At 45.9% G+C, this 6,121-nt stretch overlaps 1 protein-coding gene across 1 annotated transcript in view; it reads right to left on the reverse strand.

Annotated features, from left to right (window-relative positions):
- LOC106813160 (titin-like) overlaps positions 1 to 6,121 on the reverse strand; it is a 180,648-nt gene that overhangs the window by 163,020 nt on the left and 11,507 nt on the right. The gene's annotated exons all lie outside the window — the stretch shown is intronic.

The following is a 6,121-nucleotide window of genomic DNA, read 5'->3' on the forward strand; positions in this document are numbered from 1 at the left end:
AATCTATCATCGTCCTGCGCAGTGACATTTCGTTTGGCGGGCAATATCAAATGCATAAGCCGCATGAGTCACCTTCGACGGTGACGTCACAGGAGGTCTTTGCCTTGCCGTGCTGGTTAATGGCTTTGCAAGTGTAGCTGCCAGCATCATCCAGCGACAGCTCCATGATGAACAGATGACACACGCCGTCTTCATCCATCGTCATCTGGTAGTTCTTAGACTTCATGATCAAGACTTCGTTCCTAGAGTGTAGCCATTGAAACCGCGAGAGCGTTAACACGAGATGTGCGAGCGTCGTCCGCGCACACGTACACGTGCGAACACGATACATTTGATAACACTGTATTACATCCTAATGCATTGCGTTAGTTTCATTATTATTTTTTATGTTTGTATGTTTGTATTGTTTTGTGTGTGTTGTTGTTTGTATGTTTGTTATGTTACATTAAATTTTATCACACTACATTACATTACGTTACGTTACATTACATTACATCATTACATTACATTACATTACATTACATTACATTACATTACATTACATTACATTACATTACATTACATTACATTACATTACATTACATTACATTACATTATATTACATTACATTACATTACATTACATTACATTACATCATTACATTACATTACATTATATTACATTACATTACATTATTACATTATATAAAGAGTTAATAAAGACAAATTGTCTTTATTAACTCCTGATTATATTACATTATATTACATTTAGGCAATAGTTTCTAAGGGATATAAACAGTGACAGGGAATGGCTTTGAAAAAAAAACCGAATCTAACTGTGATTGTCGCACTTACCTGTACCAGGTCACCGTTGGCATGGGATGACCCTCGACTTTACAGGTAAGCTCAATAAGGCCTGCGACAATCCCATTCTTGTCAACGAGCTTCTCCACAAAGGAGGGCTTCTGCTTCTTCTCTTCGATCTCAATCTTGACCTCATCCCTAAAGTGAATAATAACAGAATAAATATGAGGTTTATGCGATAATATAAAATAACAAAATAATAATCTAATCTCGTCTATTCTGCTGTATTCTACTTCTCGATGGTCGGTCTCTGATTGGTTTCAGACTCGTTTGTTGGTTTCGTCGCATTATAAATGTGCTTTATTACGGTAAACAATCCGGTTTTGCTTATGCCGATTCCTCGGTTATATAGCTTATTCGCTGGCCGTCGCCTACGCAGCTTCGTCTTAAAACAATTTCCAGAAGAGAGCATCCCGAAGCGTCTGCCACGTGCCTTCCCTATTATACCTCCACAAAGCGCAGTTCTATAATGAGAGACTGCCTGCCAGCCTAATTTTTGCCTAGAGGATATTCATGTTATCATGTTTCCATCCATCTGCGATAAATAGCTTTCCGTCATGTGTTTTTGATTTTCCAGGCTATATCTATCATTTAAACCGCTAATCTAGATAGACAGACCTTCTTCAAGCTAGCTATCCATGGTATGTTTGATTTCTGACAGTTATTGCTTGTGATAATAGATGCAACTACATGGAAATGCGCAACCAAGATAGCTGCAAGCTAAATATCGTTGCTTCTGCATTTAGATTTTCTAGCGTCGTTTGCTCTGCGCATAGCCCTTATTACGGGATCTCTAATATGACACCTTTCAGTCATTTGGCTCCAATCGTAGAGCATAGGCCCTCGGCAGTTGCGTTGTTTTCGCTTCATTTACAGGCTTTGTCTAGCAAAACTACTAGCTCGTCTATATATGAGGTTGTTAGCCTTGCCAACGAGTGAGATAAATTGCTTTCTTTAGCAGTGTCGACTGAGGCATATCGGTATAGAGTACATTGCTCAAAACCATAACAGCAGTGACTTCGATGGAACTCGCCCTCCAGTTCTAATATGACATCCCCACTTACTTGACTTCCAATTCAGCCGACGCCTCTCCCATGTTGTTGCTGGCGGTAACTTTATACAGACCTCTGTCCGCCTCCGTGACTCCCTGTAACGCGAATTAATAACGAATAACATGATATACAGCGCGTGCGGCGAAATAAGGACTGTTTAATATTTTCTGATTCTTATCTTTGATCATTTGTCGTGATTCTTGCATTGCATTTGTAAGTTATTGCACTCATCGCTAGCTGGACACGAATGCGTCCAGACTCCCTAAATATCCGATTCCTAGTTACCCGCCCGCCTACCCAGTTACCCGCTCTCTAGTTACCAGACTCTCTAGTTATCTGTTGCCTAGTTACTCCCCTTCCCATAGTACACCATAGACTTCCTAGTTACTCGCTTCCTAATTACTAGACTCCCAAGTTACCGGACCCCTAGTTACCGGACTCTAGTTACCAGACTTCCCCGTTACTCGTTTCCTAGTTACCAGACTCCCTAGTTATCAGCTCCCTAGTTACCAGACTCGATGTCTAATTATCTGTACCTTAGTTACCAGACTTCCCCGTTACTCGTTTCCTAGTTACCAGACTCCCTAGTTATCAGCTCCCTAGTTACCAGACTCGCTGTCTAATTATCTGTTCCCTAGTTACCAGACTTCCACGTTACTCGCTTCCTAGTTACCAGACTCTCTAGTTATCAGATCCCTAGTTACCAGACTCGCTGTCTAATTCTCTGTTCCCTATAGTTACCAGTCGGTAATATAGCGGCGCCACCAAGCGGTATCTAAACGAGGACACGCCTTTTCCCACTATGCTGCCCACGCCATTTTCCTATATTACAAACTTGCTCATCATCTCGTGCTGACCTTGATCTCGAGAGTGGCGAGGAAGTTGGTGGAACCTTGCTGTCTGATCTGCATCGCGTAGCGGTCGCCGCTGCTCAGCTTGCTGCCGGCAAAGTACCACTGCATGTCCGGATCGGGCTTGGCGCGTACGAGGCACTCGATGATGAGACGGCTGGCGTCCTGGGACGGCACCACTGCTGGCTTCTCAATAAACTCTGGCGGCATCTTTATTCCACCTGCGCGGAGGAGACGGAAAGTATGCGCGTATTTAGATTCATGAAAAATTCGAAAATGAGGACCACCCCGATCCGGCGTGGCGTCTGCACACTGCAATACCTCTGATATGCGTTATGGCTAGATCCAATCTACTGCAGTATATATATGCACACACACAACACACGCACACACACACAGACCACACACAGCCAACACCACACATACGCAACACACACTACACACGAACACCACACCGACACACAACACACGACCACACATACACACACACGCGCGCCGGCGCGCACCACACGCGCGCGCAGCAACACACACACGTACACAACGCGCGCACACAGACACACACGCACACACAGACACACGCGCGCGCACATGCACATGCACACACACACACCAACGTACGCACGCACGCACGTAGCACTCATACACACACACGCACGCACGTACGCACGCACGCGCACGCACGCACATACACACACATATACACACATACACACACACACACACACACACCACACACACACACACACCAAACACACATACACACATATATATATATATATAAATATATATATATATATACACACGCAATCGCGCGCGCACATGAACACACACACACACACACACACACACACACACACACACCACACACAGCACACACACGCACACGCAACACACTGCGCGCGCGCACACACACACAACACACACCATGCACATACACACACAACTGTCACACACACAAACACACACACACACACACACACACATGCACACACCACACACCCACACACATACACAACACACCACACACAATACACATACACACACACAATCAATTTCCTATCTGTCAGCGACGATGTTATATCATATAATCAGGAAAACGTGAATAGAGATAGCATGTTCTCCTGATATAAATGATGGAATGCATGTGCTATATTAATATAACAATTCTGGACGCGTCGTTTGCACACACGAATCTCTATATTGTAGACGAGCCCAGCGCCCCGGACGACCAGAGGTTACGCGACTGAAACAGCGACCACGCCGACCTAAAGTGGACGAAACCCGAGAGCGACGGTGGCTCCCCGATACTGAAATACGTCATCGAGATACGAGACAACAGATGCGCGAATGTCGGAGGCGGAACGAGCGAGAAGCTGAGTACACGGCCGGTCGGCTGCGGCAGGGCGTTGAGTATTCAGTTCAGGATCGTTGCCGTGAACGAAGGCGGGCCCACGAGCCTAGTGAGCGTCACAGCCAATGGTCGCCAAGCCTAGATTCGGTGAAGTGAATTAGCGTCTCTCGATTCTCTCGCGCCGCTCGCACTTCCTATCTCTTTCTCTTTCTCTTCCTTTCCTGTGTGTTTTTCTATCACTGTCTTTGTTTCTCACTCTCACTCTCTCTTTCACTCTCTCTCTCTCCGCCCGTTCTCTCGCGCTCCCTCTCTCTCTCTTTTCTCTCCGCTCTCTCTCTCTCTTCACTCACCTCGATTGCTCGCTCTCTCTTTCGCGCCCCCCTCTCTCTCTCTCCTCTTTACTTATAAAGTGGTTCTCCTACACCTTTAACTGCTTTAGACACGAAGTACGTGTAACGTAGATCTGGATTGTTAGCAGAACATTTGAGTATAATGACGCGTTGCAATGTTCGCATCTCGCCGTGATCTCGCATACGCGCGAATCACCTCCTTCAGAGAGATTTGAAACGTACTATGTGCTAATGCGATAATTGTTGTGCGAAGTTTTGTGAACGTATGTGTCTTGTGAAATTAAATTTGTTTTTCGTGTTTCGTGGTGATTTCTTCAATAGTTGCGCCGAAACTGGATGTATCGGTCTGAGAGACCTCAAGTCATAAGCTGGTCAGCCTTTTGAATTAAATGTCGGTTTGTCGGCGCGAACCTACTCCAGACTAAAATGGACAAAGGCAAGAGAAGGCCTGTGGAATCTTCCACAGGTACGTGTGCAAGCGGTGTCATGCGTACCATCTGTCCCCGACATATTCTAACATCTGTAACCTGTGCAATTGTGTACCAAAGCATTATCTCAAAAATGTAATTCTATCAAACGTGTTGAACCCCCATCATAACAACTGGTTCAGTTATTTCAATTTACAACTCAACGTTGCTATATAGTCATGACCAGTGACTTGTGTGGTGTGTGTGTGTGTGTGTGTGTGTGTGTGTCGTGTGGGGGGGTGTGCGTGTGTGCGTGTGCGTGTGTCGTGTGCGGTGTGCGTGTGCGTGTGCGTGCTGCGTGTGCGTGATGCGTGCGTTTGTGTATGTGTGTGTGTTGTGTGCGCGCGTGCGTGCGTGTGCGTGTGTGAGTGCTTGTTCGCTTAGTGTGATCTTAATGCTCTCTCATCAGATGTGTCGGTAACCACAACCGAGACGAGCAGTCAGATAATGGTGAGCTCTGCCGAGCGCTCGGACACGGCCGAGTACACGGTCAGCGTACGCAATGACCACGAGCACAGGATTCGGCATCTTGTTAAAGTCACCGTCAAAGGTCAGCGCGCATTCATTCATATGTTATTGCTCTTTTTTAGTCTTAAGGTTTTCTAATTTTACAGCATTTTACTCATTTATTGCTTTTTACTCATTTCTTAATATTGATTGTGTTTAGTGTCTTAATCTTAATACAGGGTGATTGATGGTAATGTTGATGATGGCGATCTAGGTAAAGGCGATGGGGATTGAAGATATAGGTATAAAGATTATTATTAGGTGATATAATATATATATATATATATATATATATATATTATATATATATATTTATATACGGTGATTGTGACATGCACCCACACAGGGCCTAATGTCAACGAATGATCTCACGAATCGCTGTGTTGGTTTGATCGACCGGGCCCACCGAGGGTCCTCTCACCATCCCCGACACGACAAAGGAGAGCTGCGCGTTGTCGTGGAAGCCGCCGAAAACGACGGAGGCATGGAGATTCTCTCGTACACCGTCGAGCGACGCGACACGACGCAGAAGCGCTGGAGAGCCTAGCGGCTTCGTGTCTGCTACGGCTTCCGCGGCGCCAACGCTGCTCGGCGACACGAGTACGTCTCGCGTCATGGCCGACGAATCAAACGACTCTCCGAGACCGCGCTCCGAGTCGCAGCCGATCGTCGCCAAGGACGCGTCGTGAGTCGTCCGTCTG

The sequence above is a fragment of the Priapulus caudatus genome, unplaced genomic scaffold (assembly GCF_000485595.1).
Source record: "Priapulus caudatus unplaced genomic scaffold, Priapulus_caudatus-5.0.1 Scaffold0, whole genome shotgun sequence".
Classification (NCBI taxonomy): Eukaryota; Metazoa; Priapulida; class Priapulimorpha; order Priapulimorphida; family Priapulidae; genus Priapulus; species Priapulus caudatus.